Here is a 25691-nt window from a genome sequence, read left to right as displayed (position 1 = left end):
CTGTAGGTAACTGGTTACCCTCAGTGCTCTTGACCATGACGGACCGCCGTACCTGAGGATAGATACGGCAACGCCTGCCAGTAACCTACGTCTACTGGCGCACACCTTTGAGCAGTTGGACATCATTCTCGATAGAGCCGCAACAGCAGCCGACGCTCTCTTGCATGTATAGTCGACATGGCTGCCGAAGGTCAGCTTGTCGTCTATAATGGCTCCGAGAGACTTCAGACTTCGCTGTGAAGTGATCGCGACTTCTCCCACATGGATAACTGCATGTATGCCGACTTGCGCTTGTTGACGATAACTACCTCCGTCTTATGATGAGCGAGCTCCAGGCCTCTCGCGCTCATCCATTCCTCCACCGTGCTGATCGCGTGTTCTGCGGTTAGTTCTACCTCAGGAATTGACTCCCCGTAGACCTCCAAGGTTACGTCGTCTGCAAAGCCGACAATCTTGACCCCAGGAGGGAACTTCAGTCTCAGAACCCCGTCATACATGAGGTTCCATAGCACCGGGCCTAGGATCGAGCCCTGCGGGACACCGGCGGTAATCGGAACCCTTTTCTGGCCGGCATCGGTCTCGTATAGCAGTACGCGGTTCTGGAAGTAACTTTCCAGGATCCGATACAGACCCACCGGTAGGCTAAGCCGGTGTAACGAGAGCGCGATGGCATCCCATCTTGCGCTGTTGAATGCGTTCTTCACGTCAAGTGTCACTAACGCACAGTATCGAATACCTCGCCTTTTCCGTTGGATCGCTATCTCGGCAGTACTTATCACTGAGTTGAGAGCGTCCACTGTGGACTTACCCTTCCGAAAGCCAAACTGGTTGCTTGACAGGCCGTATGTACCTTCCGCGTACGGGGTTAGCCTGTTAAGGATGATCCTCTCAAGCAGTTTGCCAGTCGTGTCGATCAGACAGATTGGTCTGTACGCCGATGGGTCGCTTGGCGGCTTCCCGGGCTTCTGCAACAGCACCAATTTCTGCCTTTTCCATCTATCGGGGAAACGGCACTCGTCAAGGAATCTCTGCATAGCTAGCCTGAACATGTTCGGGTTCGCTATGATCGCTGCCTTGAGAGCGTTGTTTGGAACTCCATCCGGCCCTGGAGCTTTGTTCATTGCTAGGGATTTAGCCACTGCGAGTAGTTCTTCATTCGACACTGGAGCCACCGTTTCGGCCGTGCCCGCACTGTCTCGTAGTGCAGGTGGCCAGGGGCTTGTGGCTCGAGACGGGAAGAGTACTTCGATAATCGTCACCAACCGGTCCGGAGACCGTTCTGGGGGTGAAGAGCCCCCTTTGGTCTTGGCCATCACCATCCTGTAGGCGTCACCCCACGGATTCGCGTTGGCACTCTCACACAGGTTGTCGAAACACGCTCTCTTGCTGCTTTTAATGGCCTTGTTAAGGGCCAATTTCACAGCTCGAAACACTTCACGGCGGTTCTCTCTTGCATCCTCGGTGCGAGCTCTTTGCATCCTACGTCTAGCTCTGAGGCAGGCTGACCGTAGAGCTGCAATCTCAGCACTCCACCAGTATACCAGGCATCTGCCGTTTCTTGGCAGGGTTTTACTCGACATAGTGGCGTCGCACGCGCGTGATAGAACGGCTACCAGCGCATCCCCGCTTAGACTGTCGGTGTTGGCCTCCAGTCCCAGGGCCGCGGTGAAAGATTCGCTGTCGAAGTGATTGGACTTCCACCCGTGTACCTGACAGGGATCTCCCGCCCTCTGATGCTGCACACCATAGTTGATCCTAAAGCGGATTGCTAAATGATCGCTATGGGTGTAGCCTTCGTCTACCCTCCATTCCATGCCTGGAGCCAGACTCGGGCTGGCAAATGTTACGTCAATCCACGCCTCCACTCCGTTTCTACGGAATGTACTAGCGAAGCCATTATTAGCTATCACAGTATTGAGTTTCGCAAGCGTCTCCATTAGCGCTTGACCCCTGCTATTTGTACAGCGGCTGCCCCACTCCACTGCCCAAGCGTTAAAGTCTCCCGCTATGACTACCGGTTTCCGGTCCACTAGGTCCGACGAGAGCCTGTCGATCATCTGGTTGAACTGTTCTATTGGCCACCTTGGTGGAGCGTAGCAGCTGCAATAGAACACACCATTGATCTTGGCAATCGCAACACCCTCGGCGGAGGAGTGTATTACCTCTTGAACCGGGAACCGTCCCGTTGTACAGATTGCCACCATTCCAGACCCGTCCGACACCCAATTGCCGTTGCCGGCAGGGATGTTGTACGGGTTTGATAAGAGGGCGACATCTGTCCTCGACTCCGAGACCGACTGCCACAGCAGCTATTGGGCTGCTGCACAATGATTAAGATTTAGCTGTGTGACGTTCACGGCTTCTTCTTATTTGCCTCACCGAAGGGACACGAAGGTCCGCCCATAGCATGTTTATGGGCTTGCTTCTTAGCGGTACAGATAAGGCACTTGTGCGCCTTAGTGCAACCCCGGTCGTTATGCCCCTCCTCGCCGCAGCGACGACATACTTTACTCCTGTCTATGTTCTGGCACTCGTAGGCTTTGTGGCCGGACTCAAGGCACCGATAGAACCTATCCACTGAAGGCGGCTGGGGTACGCTAATTGGGCATACCGACCAGCCGATCTTCAGCTTACCTTTCTCGGTTACCTTTTTGGCATCTGCCTGCAGTAGCCTGAGGTAAGCTACTTGGGTGCCAGAGTGTCCATTTCTAAATCGCACAGAGGCCCGCTCGATTGTGACGTCGCATTGCTCCTTAACGGCTGCGACGACATCTTCTGCGGTCGTGAACTCGTCTAGATGCTTGCACTGGAGAGTCATTTCCGCCCCTAGCGACCTGACTTGGGCGCCTTCTCCAAGGACCTCTTGGGCCAAGGCCTTGCACACCGCACTAGATTGTGCGCCTCGCTTCAGCACCAAAAGCATTTCTCCTGAATTGGTGCATCTTACGCTGCGCACGCCCTGCCCGAGGCCTGAGAAGCTTTCGGCCGCTCTCATCGACTTTAGGACGTCGGCGTATTCGTTTTTGTCGGTCTTTAACCCCAAGGCCTCGCCTCTGTCCTTGGCCTTCTTCGCGGGCCGCGGTGCATCCGTTGTCGGCTTTTTCTTGGTGACCAGCATCCAGGGGTTTGGGCCACCTGCCCCGGTTGCACCGAGTTGCTGGCACCTTCTCTCTGCTCGGCGGGATCATTTTCGCCCCGGTTTACCTCAACCAAACGGAGTTTGGCCTTGACGGTTACACGCCGTGTGGTGTCGGTTTTTGCACCCTCGCCTGGTGACTTCCTAGGGCGCTTCGCGTTTGACGTAGTCTTTCGCATGCCCTTGCCCTTCGAGGGGAACTGATCCGCCGCTTCGAGCGACTTGGCTGCCTCTTGGAGGCCACTGTCTGGGTTCCTCTGTCAGACTTTTCTCCACACGGAAACGCGTCGGATGCAAGAACACCAAACTTTTTATTTAGTAGATCACAGAACTCCTGGTTGTACAAAGGAATAAGTTTTTTCTATTTTACCGGCTTGAACCTTCGTTCGAACTGGTCACAAATCTTGATAGCTCCTGGTTAGAGTTTTTCAACAGCAACAGTCTTTCTCAAAGCTATCTATATTTTCGCTCGATCAGTCTTTCTCAAGACTACCTATAATTTTTCGACAATTAGTCATTTTCAAGACTACCTATTTCTTCTACTCAATCAGTCTTTTTCAAGACTAAAACATTTTTCAAGAACAATTCAGCCTAAAGAAATATTTAATTCTTCCAACATGCCTGGGTCCTCCCAAAAAGTCCGTGTGCCAAAAATTAAAGCTAAACGGAAAAGGGTATCTTCTCCACCCGAAAATTCAATTGACTGCAGCAACTCATTCGATGTTTTATCCGAATGTGAAGCTGATGAAATTTCTAAATTTCCTCGCATTGCGCATAATGCCAATGAGAAGAAAACACAATCACCTCCGCCTATAACAGTGATGATCTCCGACTTCAAAGCCTTTCGAACTGAGCTTTCGACGTTCCTTCCGGACGTAAAAGTCTCTTTTCAGATTGGCCGAAGAGGAGAATGTCGAGCTACAGCGGAGGAATTGGTTGGCCACAAACGACTACTCCAGTATCTTACAGAGAAGTTATATAAATTTTATTCATATGATTTCAAGACAGATAGACCATTCAAAGCTATCTTGAAAGGGCTACCTTAAGGTCAAAGTTTGGATGAAATATCCAACGAATTGAAAAATTTACTTGACTTTTCTCCTTCACAAGTTATTCTTATGAAGAGAAAAGCTACCGGCGATGACACGCCAATACGCTCTGAAATTATCCAGGAGCTATATTTAATTCATTTTAACCGTAATGAGGTTAATAATTTGAAAATAATTGAAAAAGCACGTTTTATGTTCCACGTGCGAGTAAAGTGGGAAAATTATAGACGACATGGGGCAGAATTCAAAATCTGACCCAGTGTCGTAGATGCCAAGGCTTTGGGCAGTTTCAAATGCGCTAATTGTAGCGAAAATCATAAATCGAATTTCTGGGGTTGTCCTGCTCGAGAAAAAATTATAAATTCTCGTTCTAAACAACAAAAACAACAAATAAAAAATGGAACTACTTCTTCAGGTACACTTCAAGAAAACACGCCCAAACGTGTTAATCCGATTCAAAATAGATTAATAACTTCTTCTACCTCCGTCACACCATCCTACAATGGTGTGTCATCTTATGCTTCAGTGGCAGGTAGCAATGCCAAAATAACTGCTACAACTACCACGCCCTCAATCTCGTTTGCACCCAACGCTTCCTTTAGTCCAATGGATCTAGGTAGCGTAACGGAAGAAAAATTAATATACCTACAGGAGGCTATGTTACCTATGATGATTTCCATGTTCAAGCTTTTCAAGCGGGTTGGGAATTTGCTAACAAAATTGTAATGAAATTAAGGTTTAACAATAACTTTAAATAATCATTTAAATTTATTAAATTGGAATGCTCGTTCATTAAAAACGTGCGAAGACGAATTTTCTTCTTCTTGAGGATACATAATGTGCACATAGCCGTTGTAACCGAAACTTTTTTAAAACCAAATATTAAATTGAAGAGTAACTCTAATTTTGTTATTCATCGATTTGATCGAATTGTTGGATTCGGCGGAGGAATCGCAATAGCGGTTAATCGCAGGATCAAACATTCCGTTACGCCGTCTCTTGACACCAAGGTGATTGAGAGTTTGGGTATCGAAGTTGAAACTGATCTTGGTATCATTTTTATTGCTGCAGCCTATTTGCCTTTTCAGTGCACTGGTGAGTAAATTAATTTCTTGAAGGGAGCCTTACAAAAACTTACAAGAAATCGGTCGAAATTCTTCATAATCGGTGATTTTAACGCCAAACACCGAGCCTGGAATAATGCTCAAAGCAATTCCAACGGTAAACTACTTTTTAATGATTGCTCTGCTGGTTATTATTCAATTTTGTTCCCGAATGGTCCTACGTGCTATTCGTCTGTAAGGAATCCATCAACAATAGGGATCTTTAATTTGGAAAAATTGTGCCAGTTTTTCATATGTATTGGTAGCGGGTGTCCTTACGAGTACACTCATATCATTCTTAAACCTTAATTATTCTTTTATGATTTTTAAATTTAAAAAAACCAAATTAAACTCAACAAGCAAACTGACAGTTGTCCTACTAAATGACGTATCTGCAAATATCTCGTTTGCCTCATTGTTAACCGGGACAGCACCCCACACAGCATGATCTGGTACTTTGTCAATCCGCTAGCAACCTGCCATCCCAAGTTTCATCTGCAAACTATGGTAGATCTGATAAGGCAACCTACACTGAAAATCAAAGTTACCTATTTTTTGGGTTAAATTTGCTCACTGGAAAGTTTATACATGGGCAACCCAAAATTAGGTAGAAATTTGAACATGGCGATTACCCATAATTTGAGTTGGTCGCTGTGAACTTCGTGTTGGGTAGGAATTGAATAATGACGTCTACTCAAATTCAAGTTCATCGCTTTGTACTTATATTTTGGGTAGTCCATTTCAAACAAAGTAGTAGGTAATGTTTTTGACAGCCATTGTTATTGTTGTGAATCAAATTGCAAATACCTACATTCAAAAAACCCTTTGCACATACCCTGGACAGACGCCCACGTGCCAGTTCTGCAACCAAACGGCACACTACGGTAAACCATGCGCTAAAACTGCTGCGGAAAATGGATCTACTACAACACGCACTGATAAACAGCCTTCCACCGCTAAACCACAGTCAACCGGCCAAAAGATAATCTCCGATAGCCCAAAGCAAACATCCAGTACACCGGCCGCAGGAATGACTAAAAAAGAAGACGGATACACCAAGGTCACTAGTAAACACAAAAAGCATCAAATATCAGCCAACAGTGAACAATCAACCAACTCTAGCGATAGTGATATGGACGTACACGAGAGCGATGAAGAGGACACACAGATTAACCAACAAGCAGCAAACGGTAAAGGGAATAATGGCAATAACGCTTCGCCCCCGAGAAAGATAACGAGAAACAGCAAGCAGTGCGCCCAGGACAGACGATCGCAATAATTTTCGCATTTTTCTTATACTTTTGAAATGTAATTTCCTGAAATGTTTATTATTTCTAAAAAAGGCGAATGACCCTTGTGGTTAAAACCTTTATAAATAAATAATAATAATAAGGCAACCTACACTGAAAATCAAAGTTACCTATTTTTTGGGTTAAATTTGCTCACTGGAAAGTTTATACATGGGCAACCCAAAATTAGGTAGAAATTTGAACATGGCGATTACCCATAATTTGAGTTGGTCGCTGTGAACTTCGTGTTGGGTAGGAATTGAATAATGACGTCTACTCAAATTCAAGTTCATCGCTTTGTACTTATATTTTGGGTAGTCCATTTCAAACAAAGTAGTAGGTAATGTTTTTGACAGCCATTGTTATTGTTGTGAATCAAATTGCATGAAGTGGCTCTGGAAAAGAATGGTAATTATAATGCATAATGCAATAATTTCAACTAAAATTAATGATTAATTTATTTCAGCCTAGAAACTTAGGATAAAGCAATTAGCGCTGGATCTAAAACATGAGTCGGTGAGTACTGAAACGTTGTTTATTTTTTGCTTGTGGGTTCATGTTGAGTTGCTCATAGTACTTAAATAGCGGCCACCGCATCATTCCGAAACCCGATCGGACCTCGAAAGACACATTGAACTCATGATGGGACGTTGATGATTCATATTTTTTGGAAATGTCTGAAATGCATATCGCTAGAGTTAAAATAGAATATAACTACTAGAGGGCAATGGCAGCGGCTAGCGGTGATTAAATATTTTCTCGTTCTTACATATGATGGGCCCATTAGATTGACATTTGTTGCCCCTGACACACGCAGGTTAAAGTAATGAGTAACAATAGCAGCTACAAAGCGATACAGTTTGGCAATTATATGCCAAATGTTCCAGGATGCAACAATTCTAATTCGAGTCTATTGATCAAAAGCAGGCAAAAACCTCAAGCGGTGTGAATTTAGTAAACGGGGTAATTCTAAAAGATGCGACGAAATCTCGAGTACTTTTTCAAATGGACGTAAGTAACAATGAGATTCTCTTTGAGGTCTTTCTCTTCTGTTCATTACTCGGCCATTTCAACATTTACTACTCTACTCTTTGCATAATATTGTAGTAAAAACCGTCGGCTTTCGATATGTACTGGAAAATTAGTACAAAGTGTTGTAATGACGTCGTAATAAACGAAAGAGAAAGTAAACAAAGAGAGGCTCTCAATGTTACTTACGTCCATTTGAAAAAGTACTCGAGAAATGTTGAATGATAAAAGGTCGAATATAGCAAATGATTGAAAATAACAAAGGTTCCAATGTTACTAAAGGTTTAATGAAACAAAAGTTTAAAATTTAAAAAACAGAATAATGTTTTCTCACCGTTATGACGCGTCACCTCGCCTAGTTTGGTGAGGTGAGAGCGAAAAAGCGATCACCGCAGTCACTTAGGTGACTATAGTCACCCAAGGTGACAGAAGTCACCTGGCAGAGCGATTCCAATAATCATTTTGAGTGACGACGGTCACCGTAAGATGGGAAAAAGTGACTAAATGCACGAAAAAGAATTATCTATGTTTAATTCCACAAATTATTTCTTCACTTTTAATCAAGATAAAATTTTCATTTTAAATCAAGGAATTTATTAAACTAAAATGGATTTTTGGGTTGGATCAACCAAAATATCTATTACATTAATCTTACAGGTTTTGTTATCTGTGTTTTTCGAAGATCAACCAAATTATTGTTTATTTCAAATAAATCAGTGATTGAAGCATAAACATGCGTCTGATTGATTCCAAAAGTCTTCCTGTATTAGTTCGACAATCCTTGCTGGATTGAAACAAAGAGATAAAAGTTTGTTCTAACTAATAAGAACGTTGTTTACACGTGCGACAAACAATCGAATTCTGAAGCGATCGAAAGTAATTTGTTTTTGATGCGTTACATCGAAAACAAAATCCCAAAGAAAATATACTCTCCAGCGATTTGTTGGATTCAATAGCAACAAAGGTCAAGTTAGCATTACTGCCGGATTCGTTGAGTCGTTCGAAGTCGATATCAAGCGAGCATTTGACCGAGGAACTAACTGAGCAAAAGCATCCCGCAGAAGTAATGGTCTTACGCGAGTAGGCCGTCGCTATGCCGAAGGTTCTAAACATAACAAAATTCTTCAGTGGTAAGTTACTTATCATTTAGTCTTGCGCAATGAGTTGAGAACAATTTATTCATTTGAAGGTACAACGAATGCTACGAAAAATCTGCTGTTGGATTTTTCGACGCATCAAAGAATAGAACAGAGACGATCGCATCCATAGAGTCTTGCTTGCTTTCAACTTCATTTTATAGAATAACTCTGCAGAAGACACAGTTCTAGTAGTACGAGATATTCGTCGGGCTACAGCGACAGTGGCGATGTTTTTTCACGCTTAAATAGTCCTTATAGATGCTACTGAAATTGGCCCAGAATAAGTGAATTCTGCAGATGAACAGGAGACACTCGATAGTGTCACGGAAAATATACCGATTGTTACTACTGAAGTTGATGCGAATGTACCAGGTGAAGGAGCGATGGTTGAAATTATATGCCCTGCAACAAATATAATTACATTTTGCAACAAAATTGGTGTTGACTCAACATTTCAAAACCATTATTTTGAACGTTTCTTATATTTAAAACAACGAAATGTACAATTTGAATTGATAAAATAGTTTTTTTTTCATTTCAATGTTTGATATGTATTGATACAAATATTTGTATTGTTTAAAGCAACCAAACGGACTTATTGAAACAACAAATTTGTATTTTTGTTTCGATTGTTGTTATGATGAGATCAATAAAACATTTTTTTGATTCAACTTTTTTCATGTTTGACCCAATAAATTATTCAGAGTTATTTCAACAATTGTTTTATTTAAATTAACAAACATTTTTTATTGAACACTGAACAATTTGCTTGTTGTGGGTTAAAACCCTCATTTTATTCGACTTTAATAATTATTTTTCTGCGTGTGCACACCTAAAAAATGTAGGTGATTAGAACCAAAAAGTGTTGCGTTTACTTTCAAATTTTTTTTTTTTGAATTTTCGGGTAACATTTCCTTTTGGATAATGGCAGTTGGGAGGTTTCTGAATGACGTAAATTGAAGATAGGCGTTTTTTTGAAATTCAAGAAGGCGGCTTATGGTTACAACCAAACACTTAAAACCACCGTTAATATAGGTGCCATTTGAAAGGTAGTGTTTATTAGAAGGCAAAAAATGATGATTGGAGCCATTTAAAAATCCAAGATGGTGGATTCCGATTATCACAAAACACTGAAAACCACCATCAGCATGGGTGTCATTTGCAAGGTAGTAATTAGTAGATGGCAAAAATTGATAATAGGGATCTTTAGGGGTGTGCGGGTTAAGGCATTTTCTGATGCATATTAGTACCGTGAGTTAATATCTCAGTTCTTTTTCAATTTTAGTCCAAAAACTATTGAAAAAACATGTTTTAGTTTGTTTCCTTTTAAGACAATAACACATCCAAACCCATGCGACTTGCACAACTCTATAGGTTGCCTTATCAGATCTACCATAGTTTGCAGATGAAACTTGGGATGGCAGGCTGCTAGCGGATTGCAAAAGTACCAGATCATGCCGTGTGGGGTGCTGACCCGGTTGACAATGAGGCGAACGAGATATTTGCAGTTACGTCATTTAGTAGAACAACTGTCAGTTTGTTGGTTGAATTTAATTTGGTTTTTCTAAATTGAAAAATCAGAAAAGAATAATTAAGGTTTAAGAATGATATGAGTGTACTCGTGAGGACACCCGCTATCAGTACATATGAAACACTGACATAATTTTTACAAATTAAAGATCCCTATTGGCGCCATTTTGAGTTCCATCATGGCGACTTCCGGTTACTACAAAATATTGAAAACCATCATCAATATGGGTGTCAATTAAAATGTAGTGTTTAGTAGAAGGCAAAAATTAATGATTGGTGCCATTCCGAAATCCAAGATGGCGGCTTCCGGTTGCCACAAAACACTGAAAATCACACCCAAAATGGTAGGTAGTTATTAGAAGAAGGCGAAAATTGATGATTGGTTCCATTTGGAAAACCAAGATGGCCGCTTTCGGTTATCACAAAACACCGTAAACCACCATCAATATGGGTGTCATTGGAATGGTAGTAATTAGTAGAAGGCGAAAATTGACGATTGGAGCCATTTGAAATCCAAGATGGCGGCGTTCGGTTACCACAAAACATCAAAAACCATTATCAATATGGTTGTGATTTGAAAGGTTTTGATTAGTAGAAGCCAAAAATCGACGATTGGCGCCATTTTGAAATCTAAGACGATTGACTTGGCTTGTTTGATAGAGCCCATCAAACAAATTTTCATGCAAGAGGTGACAGAATGGGGTCAATGCACTGACAAAATCGGGGGTAGACTGAATCAGGCACAGACAATATCGGTGGCTGATAATATCAGATCTTCCCTATATTTCTAAGTACTTCGATAGTACCATTAAAAATAACTATGTTTCTAGAATCATCCATTTCGTAAACTAGCATTCGGTGAAATGGAAATCATCGTACTGACGCTCTTCCTTTTTTCAAATCATCTATCTATTGCTTTTAACCCTTTCATTCCCAAAGTTTTTCTAGTGCACGTAGGGTTTCAAAACTATTTTTCCTTGAAAACAGTGATGTTAAGAAACACGAATTCTTTTTTCATAAAGATAGGAGCTTCCCTCGCAGCACTAGAAGCTGCTCAATTTCTACCTTCTAATGGTCAATACAATTCCCCTAGAATATTCGATTTGAAACAGATTTTGCTTAGTGACCGCACCCCACAACCCATAACTCTGGAATCGGAAATCGGATCGAGATGAAATTTAATAGCCATTTACGGGGATAAAACACCTTTCATTTGAGACCAAGTTTGGTCGAATCTCCGAAAAACCAATGAGACTGTAATTCTAAATTTGGATACTTCCGCCGGGGCTTCCGGAACCGACGATGGTGGCCAATGTGACCAAAGAGGCTGTTAGTGACCTAGTACTACAAATCTAAGTAGATGTGGCACCAGTTTGAAAAAGTTTTCACCTTTATACATTCATTACAGAATTTTTTAAAATCAACATTTTCTGCGTGATCGTACTCTTCACTCTGTAACTCCGGAACCGGAAGTCAGATCCATTATAAATTCGATAGCAGATAGCAGCCTACAGGATGCACGTTTCATTTGAGACTAAGTTTATGAAAATCGGTTCAGCCATCTCTGAGAAAAGTGAGTGAGATTGTGGTCACATACACACAGAGAATTGACGGACTGAATCGAACGGTATATGTCACTCGAGCCTCCGGGTCTCCGTTGAAAAGACGGTTTTCAGAGCAGTTTTCTATTGAGAAAGGCAAAACGTAAATCGTACGAACAAGTTATAGCAAATAGTGGTACATTTAACACTTTTATAATGAGTGGCACATGTCCCTTCAGATTTGACCGCACTTACCGCTTGATGACGTCCCAGTTTGATATTTCTTTTGAGTGGTTTGAGAAAACTGAGAAAACGAAAAACGTCAACGCAGGCCTGGATACGGTTAAAGAAATATAAACAAATTTTGGTAGCCTCGCATCGTTTTCCGGAGCAGTTGGATATGTAAGGATATTTATTATTTTAAATCTAGTCCTGTAATTTAATTCTATTAATCGAATCGTATATTTAAAGCATTGTCATCAATACCCCCAGGGTTGCAAAATTGATTCGGTCCTGTGACTCCGAATCTAAAGAATATGGCGTGCGGCATCGAAGAATTTATTCCGTGCATTTTAGGTCGTCTTGTTTCAAACACCTATTAAATCTATCTAAAGGGAAAATGTTGCAAAATTACACAAACTAAAAATTAAAAATCTGACGCGTTTCGTTTTGCAGATGATGATCGAGTTGCACTTTTTGTTGCCAACGAACGGAAAACAAATAAATAATTGAAGAAATTTTTCTCCTCAAAATATTTGGTAAGTAAATAAGAACAGTTTTGCATGTAATATAAGTTGTTATCGTGGGCGTGGAAACGACATTTATTCACTATTACTTGTGGATACACTGGAAGATAAACTAATGGCGTTTTCGTTTTTGACTCTGCACTACACCAGTGTAGTCGGTGCTACACTCATTCAAACCTTAGTGTAATCAGTCTATCTCTTTTTTTGCACTACACCTGTGTAGCACCAAGAACAAACGAAAGCGCCATAAGACTAATTTAATTTCTACCACTTTTTATAGATTATTTCTGCTGCCTCTGCACTCCTTGCTGTCGTTCGATTCCGTTCACGTGGCTTCAACGTGCTGCCTCGTGGATCGGCAACTCGTTGGTAGCGAGCCGCGTGGCTTGTTTCGATATTCCACCTGTTGCTATGGGTCTTGGTTGCGTTTAGATGACCTCGCATCTGCGTGGTGACTTCAGGTATGGTTAAGACGATCGGTTGTGGTATAACGTATATATAATAACATTTTTTTCAGGAAACTATTCAGTCATGTCAAACTGAGGCTTCCAATAGTCAACACCGGTGAAACAACGTCATCTCGGTTATTGACTTCAGATACATCGAGCAATACGGAACATTTGAACAAGACTGTAGCTTACCCGAGCTCCGAGCCACTACAATTCCATTTGACTTTAGTCATACCGGCTGGAATATAATATAGAATTCTGGCTGTCTAAGAGACAAGTATTTTAATTGTGCATTCATTTTTTTTTGTTTTTTGTTGATGATTAATTCATTTCAAATATATTTGTAGCTGGGACTGTGGCCACATTTGCAATTATGGTGCCACTGACATATGAGCAAGCGTATGGGGGATAGACCACTAGTGAATAATTGTTCTTAAACCTGAGGGGTAACCACCCATATTGATGGTGGTTTTAAGTGTTTTGTTACCAGCCGCCATCTTGGATTTCAAAATGACGCCAATCATCAATTTTCACTTTCTACTAATTACTACCTTTCAAATGACCCTCATATTGATGGTGGTTTTCAGTGTTTTGTGGTAACCGGAAGGCGCCATCTTGGATTTCAAAATGGCACCAATCATCGATTTTTATCTTCTACTAATTACTACCTGTCAAATGACACCCATATTGATGGTGATTTTCAGTGTTTTGTGGTAACCGGAAACCGCCATCTTGGATTTCAAAATGGCACCAATCATCAATCTTTGCCTCCTACTAATTACTAACTTTCAAACGACACCCATATTGATGACGGTTTTCAGTGTTTTATGGTAACAGGAAGCCGCCATCTTGGATTTCAAAATGGCGCCAATCATCAATTTTCGCCTTCTAACAATTACTACCTTTCAAATGACCCTCATATTGATGGTGGTTTTCAGTATTTTGTGGTAACCGGAAGCCGCCATCTTGGATTTCAAAATGGCACCAATCATCGATTTTTATCTTCTACTAATTACTACTTTTCAAATGACCCTCATATTGATGGTGGTTTTCAGTGTTTTGTGGTAACCGGAAGACGCCATCTTGGATTTCAAAATGGCACCAATCATCGATTTTTATCTTCTACTAATTACTACCTTTCAAATGACACCCATATTGATGGTGGTTTTAAGTGTTTTGTGGTAACCGGAAGACGCCATCTTGGATTTCAAAATGGCACCAATCATCGATTTTTATCTTCTACTAATTACTACCTTTCAAATGACACCCATATTGATGGTGATTTTTAGTGTTTTGTGGTAACCGGAAACCGCCATCTTGGATTTCAAAATGGCACCAATCATCAATTTTTGCCTTCTACTAATTACTAACTTTCAAACGACACCCATATTGATGACGGTTTTCAGTGTTTTGGATTTCAAAATGGCGCCAATCATCAATTTTCGCCTTCTAACAATTACTACCTTTCCAATGACCCTCATATTGATGGTGGTTTTCAGTGTTTTGTGGTAACCGGAAGCCGCCATCTTGGATTTCAAAATGGCACTAATCATCGATTTTTATCTTCCACTAATTACTACCTTTCAAACGACACCCATATTGATGGTGATTTTCAGTGTTTTATGGTAACCGGAAGCCGCCATCTTGGATTTCAAAATGGCGTCAATCATCAATTTTCGCCTTCTAACAATTACTACCTTTCAAATGACTATCATATTGATGGTGGTTTTCAGTGTTTTGTGGTAACCGGAAGCCGCCATCTTGGATTTCAAAATGGCACCAATCATCGATTTTTATCTTCTACTAATTACTACCTTTCAAATGACACCCATATTGATGGTGGTTTTAAGTGTTTTGTGGTAACGGGAAGCCGCCATCTTGGATTTCAAAATGGCGCCAATCATCAATTTTCGCCTTCTACTAATTACTACCTTTCAAACGACACCCATATTGATGGTGATTTTCAGTGTTTTATGGTAACCGGAAGCCGCCATCTTGGATTTAAAAATGGCGTCAATCGTCAATTTTCGCCTTCTAACAATTACTACTTTTCAAATGACCATCATATTGATGGTGGTTTTCAGTGTTTTGTGGTAACCGGAAGCCGCCATCTTGGATTTCAAAATGGCACCAATCATCGATTTTTATCTTCTACTAATTACTACCTTTCAAATGACACCCATATTGATGGTGGTTTTAAGTGTTTTGTGGTAACGGGAAGCCGCCATCTTGGATTTCAAAATGGCGCCAATCATCAATTTTCGCCTTCTACTAATTACTACCTTTCAAACGACACCCATATTGATGGTGATTTTCAGTGTTTTATGGTAACCGGAAGCCGCCATCTTGGATTTCAAAATGGCGTCAATCATCAATTTTCGTCTTCTACTAATTATTACCGTTTAAATGATAGCCATAATTATTACCGTTTAAATGATAGGTGGTTTTCAGTGTTTTGTGGTAACCGGAAGCCGCCATTTTGGATTTCATAATGGCACCAATCATCAATTTTTGCCTTCAACTAATCAATACCTTTCAAATGACACCAATATTTATGGTAGTTTCAAGTGTTTTGTGGTAACTGGAAGCCGCCATTTTGGATTTCAAAATGGCACCAATCATCAATTTTCGCCTTCAACTAATCAATACCTTTCAAATGACACCCATATTTATGGTAGTTTCAAGTGTTTTGTGGTAACAATAATATATATTGGAAGCCTATATTTTGGGTTATCCGAACGTTACAGAAATTTTGGGTTATCCGCTCGTTATAAATTTTGGGTTATCCGCTCTTTACTCAAATTTTGGGTTATCCGCTCAGTACTCAAATTTCCAGTTATCCGCTCAGTACTCAAATTTTGGGTTATCCGCTCAGTACTCAAATGTTGGGGTATCCGCGCGTTACTCAAATGTTGGGTTATCCGCTCGTTACTCAAATTTTGGATTATTTCATCGTTACTTAAACTTTGGGTTACCCGCTCTGTACCCAACGCTTGGGTTATCTGTAACCCAAACTTTGGGTAGTCCTCACACTACCCAAAATTTAAGTTCAAAGCTTGTTACCCAAAAGTGAGGAGATGCACTTTAGTTCATTTTGGGTAGGATTCTACCCAAAATTAGGTAACGGCCGGTAAGCGTGTATAGAGTCGTGCAAGTCGCATGGGTTTGGATGTGTTATTGTCCTAAAAGGAAACAAACTAAAAAATGTTTTTTTCAATAGTTTCGGGCCAAAAAATTAAAAAAGGACTGAGATATTAACTCACGGTACTAATCTGCATCAGAATATGCCTTAACCCGCACACCCCTAAAGATCCCTATTGATTTGGTTTTGACAGATCAAAGTCACCTTTGTAGCGAATTGATTACACATGCTGACTTTGATTCTGATCATCTTCCAGTAACTTTTTCACTTTCTCAATTTTAATCATGACCTTGATTTACAAAATAAAGCTGACATTGATACGGCATTACAAAATTTAAGTATATCTATACTGCCCATGATCGCATATCAGTCCCATAAAGATAGGAAATCCCATAGAAAACGGGACAACTATGCGATCATGGGTAGTATAGTTGATGCTAGAAATTTACCAGTACCAACAACACAGAAAAAATTTAATACTCCTATTATTGACGACAATCTTCAACTTCTGATTCGCTTGAAGATTAGCTCTCTTTATAGTTTATCAACGTTCTCGTGATCCTGCTATGAAATGTATCTATCAGAATCTTCAAAAAGAAATTAAGTATAGATTCACACTCTTAAGAAATGAAAATTTCGCGAAAGAGGTTGAACAAATCAAGCCAAATTCTAAACCTTTCTGGAAACTTTCTAAGGTTCTTAAGAAACTTCAGAAACCAATTCCAGCTTTGAAAGAAGGTGACCACATACTTCTTACAAACGAAGAAAAAGCTCAAAAACTTGCTCAGCAGTTTGAAAGCGTCCATAATTTTAATCTCAACGTTGTGAGTCCTATTGAAACCGAAGTCTTACAAAAATATGAAAACATTACAAATCAAGTATTGTCTCTAGACGATATTGTTGAAACAAACTATGATGAGATCAAATCCATCATGAAAAAGTTAAAAAATATGAAAGCTCCAGGTTATGATGGAATTTTCAACATTCTTTTTAAAAACCTTCCCGAAATCACCATGAGATACTTGGTCAAAATAGTCAACAAATGTTTTGAATTAGCATACTTCCCTGAAAGATGAAAAAATGCCAAGATTATTCCTATTTTGAAGCCAGATAAAAACCCAGCAGAAGCATCTAGCTATCGACCAATTAGCTTACTCTCTTCTATTGGTAAATTATTTGAAAAAATCATCCTAACTAGAATGATGTCACATATCAATGAGAATTCTATTTTTCTTTCTGAGCAGTTTGGATTTCGTATTGGGCATTCAACTACCCATCAACTTGTGAGAGTAACTAACATGACAAAGGCAAATATCCCAGAGGGCTATTCCACTGGAGTTGCACTTCTAGACATGGAAAAAAGCTTTCGAAAGTGTTTGGCACAAAGGTTTAATTGCCAAAATGTGGGATTTCAATTTTCCAATTTACTTAATAAAGATAATTAAAAATTATCTTACCAACCGTACCCTACAGGTTTCTTATCAGAATTGTAAATCTAATAATCTACCCGTTAAAGCAGACGTCCCTCAAGGATCAAACGTCGCACCAATACTTTACAATATTTTTACCTCTGTTCTTCCAAATCTACCTACAGGCTGTAAAAAGTCACTTTTCTGTGATGATACTAGCATCTCAGCCACTGGGAGGAGTCTTCGTATTATCTGCAGTCGACTGCAACGAAGCTTGAATATTTTCAATTATTACCTGAAAAAATGGAAAATTTCCACTAATGCGGCAAAAACACAATTGATTGTGTTTCCGCATAAGCCAAGAGCTTCTTCTCTTAAACCAAATAATAACCATATTATTAAATTTAATGGTTTGAATTTAACGTGGACAGATCAAGTTAAATACTTGGGTTTGATTTACGATAAAAAACTCACCTTTAAGGGTCACATTGAAGGAATCCAAACAAAATGCAACAAATATATAAAATGTTTATACTCTCTTATAAATAGGAATTCTGGGCTCTGCCTAAAGAACAAACTATTAATTTATAAACAAATATTTAGACCTGCAATGCTATATGCAGTGCCAATCTAGGCAAGTTGTTGTGCTACTAGGAAGAAAACGCTTCAAAGGATTCAGAATAAAATTCTGTTCTCGGATAGGAATATCCCTTGATTTCCTTTGGTTAATGATAGGAAACTTTCAATAAAGGGGTCTGATGTGGAATATATAACTCGACTGGACTCTGCACTGCCACTAGGCTCGTCACTTCGCACCTTAGCAGGTGGTAGTACCGATGGCTTGGTCAGGCGGGAGGAGTCTTACAAAGAAATATCGGAAATGGAAGCTATTGGGTTCAATTCCCGATACTATCAAGTATCTTCCCGGAATGGAAATTTTCTTGATGGACCCTGGTTGTTGGCGGAATATTCGAAATGTATCTGGTTACGTTCTTTTGAAGGAAAGGCTATGTCTGCAAATTGAACCAGTCCGTTTCTTAACTGGTTTTGTTATGGATCAAAATATTAATTATCTTTTTGATAAATCGTTCTGCTCACACCTTTGTGGGTGTGGGCCTTCCGGAGCACCAGCAGGCTCTGTTTCAGCTCCTTGCTGATATTTTGCTTCGCGTTAGTGAACTCGATTATAGTATCGAACTGCTCCACCACTTTACGCATCGCGGATAGCGGCCCGTCCAGCGCGTTGGTAGGGCTATTTTCTACCACTGCTGGGGGGTCACTGGTGCTGTCGGATACAGCCCTCGTTGCTCCACTACTCTCCCCACTGGGTGGAGACCTCGTCAAACCACCTTTAGCAAAGGGGTTTGGCACCTCCGTTTTTAGGTTTTTGTTATTTTTCACGTCGCTCATTGATCCCACGAGTCGCGCGAGAAAGGAAGGTTCGCCACGCCAGAGCTCCGCAGTAACGTGGTAAGGGACGCTTACTGTGCTGGTTGCCCAAGTACCCCACAGGCTCCGTTAACGATCGAGCATCTTTTTCACCCCCTCGATCACTCATCCCTCGGCACGGGTCGCTTCACACCTTGGACTTGGGGTTATGACCTATTTTGCTTTACGTGGTGACCGCGGCCCAGATCATCACAACCATCCTCCTTTACCAGGGCTTTGGACCTGTAGCTCTGGTTCTCAATAGTTCCAAGTACGTAGGTTATTACAGACATGCTACTATTGAGATCCGTCATTCGCTAGCGGAGTTAATTTATGTACGTATTTTTTAACAATGGAAAAGACATTTACGTCCTAGCCCAGTACACGTGCTATTGGTAGGTGTCCAAGATACCGCACAGGGTGTACTGGGGGCGTGTCGGGCTCGAATGGTGATGCTGCCATTAATACCGACTAAACTCCATTGGGTTCCGCCATCGTTCCTCCCAGGAACTACCTCTCGGTATTACTTCTGGGGGGATGGCTGTACTTAATGTACTCATTCACTCTCACTCACGCGTTCATACGTCCTGTATGAGGCTTACTTGGGTGCTCTCTCTATCGCACCTTGATTCACTCTCAAACACTCCCACATGAGGCTGACTTTTGTGCTCACCTTTTTCGTTCCTTGCGAGGCTGACTTGTGTGCTCACCTTACTCATTCCTTGCTAGGCTTACTTTTGTGCTCGCCTCACCCATACCATGTGAGGCTGACTTGGGTGCTCACCCTATCACCTGATTCACTCTCGGTTGTGCCACTCTATTATACCTCTGTCTCTCCCCCTGGTATCCCATGTGGGACATTTTTCTTATGCCCCACTTCTGACATACCATCCGAGGCTGACTTGTGTGCTCACCTTTTTCATTCCTTGCTAGGCTTACTTTTGTGCTAGCCTCTACCATACCATGTGAGACTGACTTTTGTGCTCACCATTTACATACCGTGTGAGACTGACTTGGATCCTCACCCTTTCGCTCCTCTGCCACGCCACGAGGCATCGATAGCTAAGTTCCAACATACTACGCTACGACCCTCCCATCTTGGCATGATGCAGTCCACATATACGCCTATACACTCGCTCTTCTGTCTTGCTCCGGGGTGGCTGGGTTTACCCCTTACGCGGTTGCCAGTCGCTGCGCCAAACCTGTCTCAGCATGCGTTCTACTTCTCCACCGATTGACACATACGCTGAATAAGGGTATCAGGGGTTGTGTCCCAGCCACATACGTCAAGCATTGCTCTTCTTTCGACGTCGAACCGAGGACATACGAACAGTATGTGTTCGGCAGTTTCGTCTACACCTGGGCAGTCCGGGCAGGCTGGGACCTCTGCGTGCCCGAACCTGTGGAGGTACTGTCGGAAACAGCCATGGCCTGACAGGAATTGTGTCAGGTGGAAGTGAACTTCCGCATGGGGTCTTCCCACCCAGCTCGATATGTTAGGCATCAGCCGGTGGGTACACCTACCTTTCTAGGAGTTGTCCCACTCACGCTGCCATCTGGCGACCGAGGTCACCCTGGTGCGCTCGCGGGCTCCTCTGGCTGGCATCATGCTCGCTATCACGCAGGATGCATAGTGTGATACAGTGCGGTAGGCAGATATCACTCTGAGGCACATCACGCGGTAGGTTCTCTGTAGGTAACTGGTTACCCTCAGTGCTCTTAACCATGACGGGCCGCCGTACCTGAGGATAGATACGGCAACGCCTGCCTACGTCTAGAGCGAGAGCGCGATGGCATCCCAGCTTGCGCTGTTGAATGCGTTCTTCACGTCAAGTGTCACTAACGCACAGTATCGAATGCCTCGCTTTTTTCGTTGGATCGCTATCTCGGCAGTCTTTATCACTGAGTTGAGAGCGTCCACTGTGGACTTACCCTTCTGAAAGCCAAACTGGTTGCTTGACAGGCCGTCCGTATCTTCTGCGTACGGGGTTACCCTGTTGAGGATAATCCTCTCAAGCAGTTTGCCAGTCGTGTCGATCAGACAGATTGGTCTGTACGCCGATGGGTCGCCTGGCGGTTTCCCGGGCTTCGGCACAGAACCAATTTCTGCCTTTTCCATCTATCGGGGAAACGGCACTCGTCAAGGCATCTCTGCATAGCTAGCCTGAACATGTTCGGCTTCGCTATGATCGCTGCCTTGAGAGCGCTGTTTGGAACTCCATCCGGCCCTGGAGCTTTGTTTATTGCTAGGGATTTAGCCACTGCGAGTAGTTCTTCATTCGTCACCGGAGCCACCGTTTCGGCCGTGTCCGCACTGTCTCGTAGTGCAGGTGGCCAGGGGCTTGTGGCTCGAGACGGGAAGAGTACTTCGATAATCGTCGCCAACCGGTCCGGAGACCATTCTGGGGGTGAAGAGCCCCCTTTGGTCTTGGCCATCACCATCCTGTAGGCCTCACCCCACGGATTCGCGTTGGCACTCTCACACAGGTTGTCGAAACACGCTCTCTTGCTGCTTTTAATAGCCTTGTTAAGGGCCAATTTCGCAGCTCGAAACACTTCACGGCGGTTCTCTCATGCATCCTCGGTGCGAGCTCTTTGCATCCTACGTCTAGCTCTGAGGCAGGCTGATCGTAGAGCTGCCATCTCGGCACTCCACCAGTATACCGGGCATCTGCCGTTTCTTGGCAGGGTTTTACTCGACATAGTGGCGTCGCACGCGCGTGATAGAACGGCTACCAGCGCATCCCCGCTTAGACTGTCGGTGTTGGCCTCCAGTCCCAGGGCCGCGGTGAAAGATTCGCTGTCGAAGTGATTGGACTTCCACCCGTGTACCTGACAGGGATCTCCCGCCCTCTGATGCTGCACACCATAGTTGATCCTAAAGCGGATTGCTAAATGATCGCTATGGGTGTAGCCTTCGTCTACCCTCCATTCCATGCCTGGAGCCAGACTCGGGCTGGCAAATGTTACGTCAATCCACGCCTCCACCCCGTTTCTACGGAATGTAGTAGCGGAGTCATTATTAGCTAGCACAGTATCGAGTTTCGCAAGCGCTTCCATTAGCGCTTGGCCCCTGCAATTAGCACAGCGGCTGCCCCACTCCACTGCCCAAGCGTTCAAGTCTCCCGCTATGACTACCGGTTTCCGGCCCACTAGGTCTGACGAGAGCCTGTCGATCATCTGGTTGAACTGTTCTATGGGCCAGCTTGGTGAAGCGTAGCAGCTGCAATAGAACACACCATTGATCTTGGCAATCGCAACACCTTCGGCGGAGGAGTGTATTACCTCTTGAACCGGGAACCGTCCCGTTGTACAGATTGCCACCATTCCAGACCCGTCCGACACCCAATTGCCGTTGCCGGCAGGGATGTTGTACGGGTCTGATAGGAGGGCGACATCTGTCCTCGACTCCGAGACCGACTGCCACAGCAGCTGTTGGGCTGCTGCACAATGGTTAAGATTTAGCTGTGTAACGGTCACGGCTTCTTCTTATTTGCCTCCCCGAAGGGACACGAAGGTCCGCCCATAGCATGATTACGGGCTTGCTTCTTAGCGGTGCAGATAAGGCACTTGTGCGCCTTAGTGCAACCCCGTTCCTTATGCCCCTCCGCGCCGCAGCGACGACATAGTTTACTCCTGTCTATGCCCTTACACTCGTACGATTTATGGCCGGACTCAAGGCACCGATAGCACCTATCCACTGTATGCTAATTAGGCATACCGACCAGCCGATCTTCAGTTTACCTTTCTCGGTTACTTTTTTGACTTTCGCCTTCAGGCTACTTGGGTGCCGGAGGGACCCCCTCTAAAACGCACAGAGGCCCGCTCGATTGTGACGTCGCATTGCTCCTTGACGGCTGCGACGACATCGTCTGCGGTCGTGAACTCGTCCAGATGCTTGCACTGGAGAGTCATTTCCGCCCCTAGCGACCTGACCTGGGCGCCTTCACCAAGGACCTCTTGCGCCAAGGCCTTGTTCACTGCACTAGATTGTGCGCCTCGCTTCAGCACCAGAAGCATTTCTCCTGTGTTGGTGCGTCTCACGCTACGCACGTCTTGCCCAAGAGCCGAGAGGCTTTCGGCTGCCCTCATCGACTTTAGGACATCGGCGTACTTGTCCTTGTCGGTTTTTAACCAGAAGGCCTCGCCTCTGTCCTTGGCCTTCTTCGCGGGCATGTATATATGTGTGTGTGTAAAAAATGTCACCTCTGTTTCTTAGAGATGGCTGGACCGATTTGCATAAACTTAGTCTCAAATGAAAGGTACAACCTTCCCAGCTGCTATTGAATTTTTTTATTGATTGGACTTCCGGTTCCGGAGTTACGGGTTGAAGAGTGCGACCACACAGCAAATTCTCATATGAACTGAAATGAAAAATTCTCAAAGTGGGGAGTAACGGAAAATTTCAAAATCAAATTTGTCATTAGGATTAGCGATAATAATTCAAATCAAAGATACTACTGGAAAGTCACTTTTAGAAAAAAGTCGATATCGAAGAAAAGTGAACTTTGCACGCATGCACTTCAGAGGTTGCGTGATATCAAGAGCTGTGATTCCAGTTTTTAGTTCTCAGTGGCGTTGGAAATTTGAGTAAACTCTATTGTGAGTATGAACTTCAAATTGCTTAAAAAAATCGTTTTTTGGCTCAGCACAACATATATAAGCTCATTAGGAAAATTCAGTTTTCCCTACACAATGCATTGATTGAAGAATTTTGATATGTTATTAACAGAGCATTAGCAATAATTCGTTTTTATGTCTATTTTATGGGCCATTTTTCCGCTTTTCCATTGATTTGGCTACGCCTTTGAGATTTCTAGCCCTTTGTCCTATGCTGATTTGAGCGATTTTCTGAGTCCTGCCACTATACCATTTAGTATGTATTATCAAAAAATCGCGAAGCATCATGTTCAAAATGTTTTTAATCGTTATAATATCCGAAGAACATGATAAGAGTTATAAGAAATGTCTCATCACACTGTGTAAGCTGAATTAAAAGTATTTTTAAAGCAAAAATCGTTTCGGAAACTTCTCTAACATACACCCTCACCAATGTTTTCAACATACCCCCGCATTTCAGTTGATACAAACCCAATAAGGTTTGGCCGTGCCTTAAACATGCAGAAACATGGCAGATGCCTTAGTGCCAAAATCACATCAAGTATATCCGTAATATTAAACGTGTGTGCCAATGGGCTCACTACCATATGTAAATACCAACCACCTAAACATTTGGTGTCTCATTAACCGAACGCGCACACAATCATGAAAATAAATTTGTCCCCTTTGTCACAGTCCCAACGTAAACTCACATTATTGTCCAGGCCCTGCTCGTGCGAAAATCGAGCAAAGACTGACGCAAACGAACACGCAGTGGCTCTAAAAATAGCCTCCCGTAACTGTCTGAGTTGCTTAGGTGCTCCCTATTGACGGCTCTGTCCGGGATGGATTGAATGATGTATGGGAGCTTTCCCGTTTTCCGAGATTTATTCATTTTTGCTTGTTTTTCAATAGTGTGCTATTGACATACAAAAACAATATAGCAATAAAATATAATTTCAGTTAATTCTGAATTGTTGGTAATAAACAGATGGAAATCCGTTCATAAATAAAAAAGTTTTTAGCGTTCAAAATAGTGACGCAAAAACGTGACATCGCTTGAATTTAGATTTTAGAATGACACCGGGCCCCAGATAGTGCAGTAAGACATTTTCAATGTCAAAAACCTCAATTTTTCGCTCTACAAAGCGATACGGTAGCAGGCACTAAAGTGTACAACTGAATACTACGAATTCTGCCTAAGGCAAATGAAATTTTCGCTCTGCAGGGGAGACCGGGGCTGGTTGGCCGAGTTTTGCTTTCGGAATTTCTGAACTCATTCCGGTTAGACTTTTTGAAAACCAGTTTGCGCTGTCATGAAGATACAACCCTTGAGCACAGATGTAATTTTTGACATTAAAAATGTCTTACTCCACTACCTGGGCTAGGTGTAATTCTAAAATCTAAACTATCTCCCATCGCAAGTCATTTCAAATGAAATTTTTATGCGAAAGTTCGAGAAAAAACCAACGCGACCGCCACGCTCCAAGAGTACCTAAGCTGTTATGCATGTGCCATTTGAGCCAATATATTCTGATTCCTGATATGCATGTAAACGGACGAGCGAAAAGCAAAAACGTTCGTGCTGCTGAGCGTGCTTGTTACATGTTCGTGAAAGTTCGGTTATTCGGCTTGCTGCCGTAGTTGGGTTACGTTCACTAGCAGTTGCGAATGTATGTGAATATTCCGTGTGTTTAACTTTCATCATCCGTTGCGTTGGAACTCTTGCAAATAAATTTCATAGCATCGGTTCAAAATGAATGTAGTGAACGACATTCATGGCTTATATTTGTAAGATTGGAATGTGCGGCAGTCCTTTTTTCGCTTGCTATAGGAAAGGACTGCTTTCAACTTTTTGGTAATGAGTTTTATATTGAAGGGGAAATTGTAGGACCGTTGAAAATCAATAGTTTTGACATTTACAATGCGCAGGGGGGGTCCGCTGATGCGTGAAAATGGAAATATTATTTTCAACTTTTTAGTAATGACTTTTATATTGAAGGGGAAATTGTTGACCGTTGTAAATCAATAGTTTTGACATTTTCAATGCGCAGGGGGGGTCCAGTGATGCGTCAAAATGGAAATGTTTTCAACTTTTTGGT

General features: G+C 42.6%; 1 protein-coding gene and 1 long non-coding RNA gene across 2 annotated transcripts in view; one reads left to right on the top strand and one right to left on the bottom strand.

The window, feature by feature from the left end:
• LOC131683215 (acyl-CoA synthetase short-chain family member 3, mitochondrial) overlaps nucleotides 1-25691 on the bottom strand; it is a 967052-nt gene that overhangs the window by 568696 nt on the left and 372665 nt on the right. The window lies entirely within an intron of this gene.
• LOC131683220 (uncharacterized) lies at nucleotides 6740-13558 on the top strand. The gene is made up of 5 exons (XR_009304432.1): nucleotides 6740-6985; nucleotides 7044-7093; nucleotides 12492-12574; nucleotides 12843-13023; nucleotides 13080-13558. It is a non-coding gene; the product is annotated as an uncharacterized LOC131683220 (long non-coding RNA).

The sequence above is a fragment of the Topomyia yanbarensis genome, chromosome 2 (assembly GCF_030247195.1).
Source record: "Topomyia yanbarensis strain Yona2022 chromosome 2, ASM3024719v1, whole genome shotgun sequence".
Taxonomy (NCBI): Eukaryota; Metazoa; Arthropoda; class Insecta; order Diptera; family Culicidae; genus Topomyia; species Topomyia yanbarensis.
Note: the sequence above shows the minus strand (reverse complement) of the source record. Positions and strands in the feature narration are given on the sequence as shown.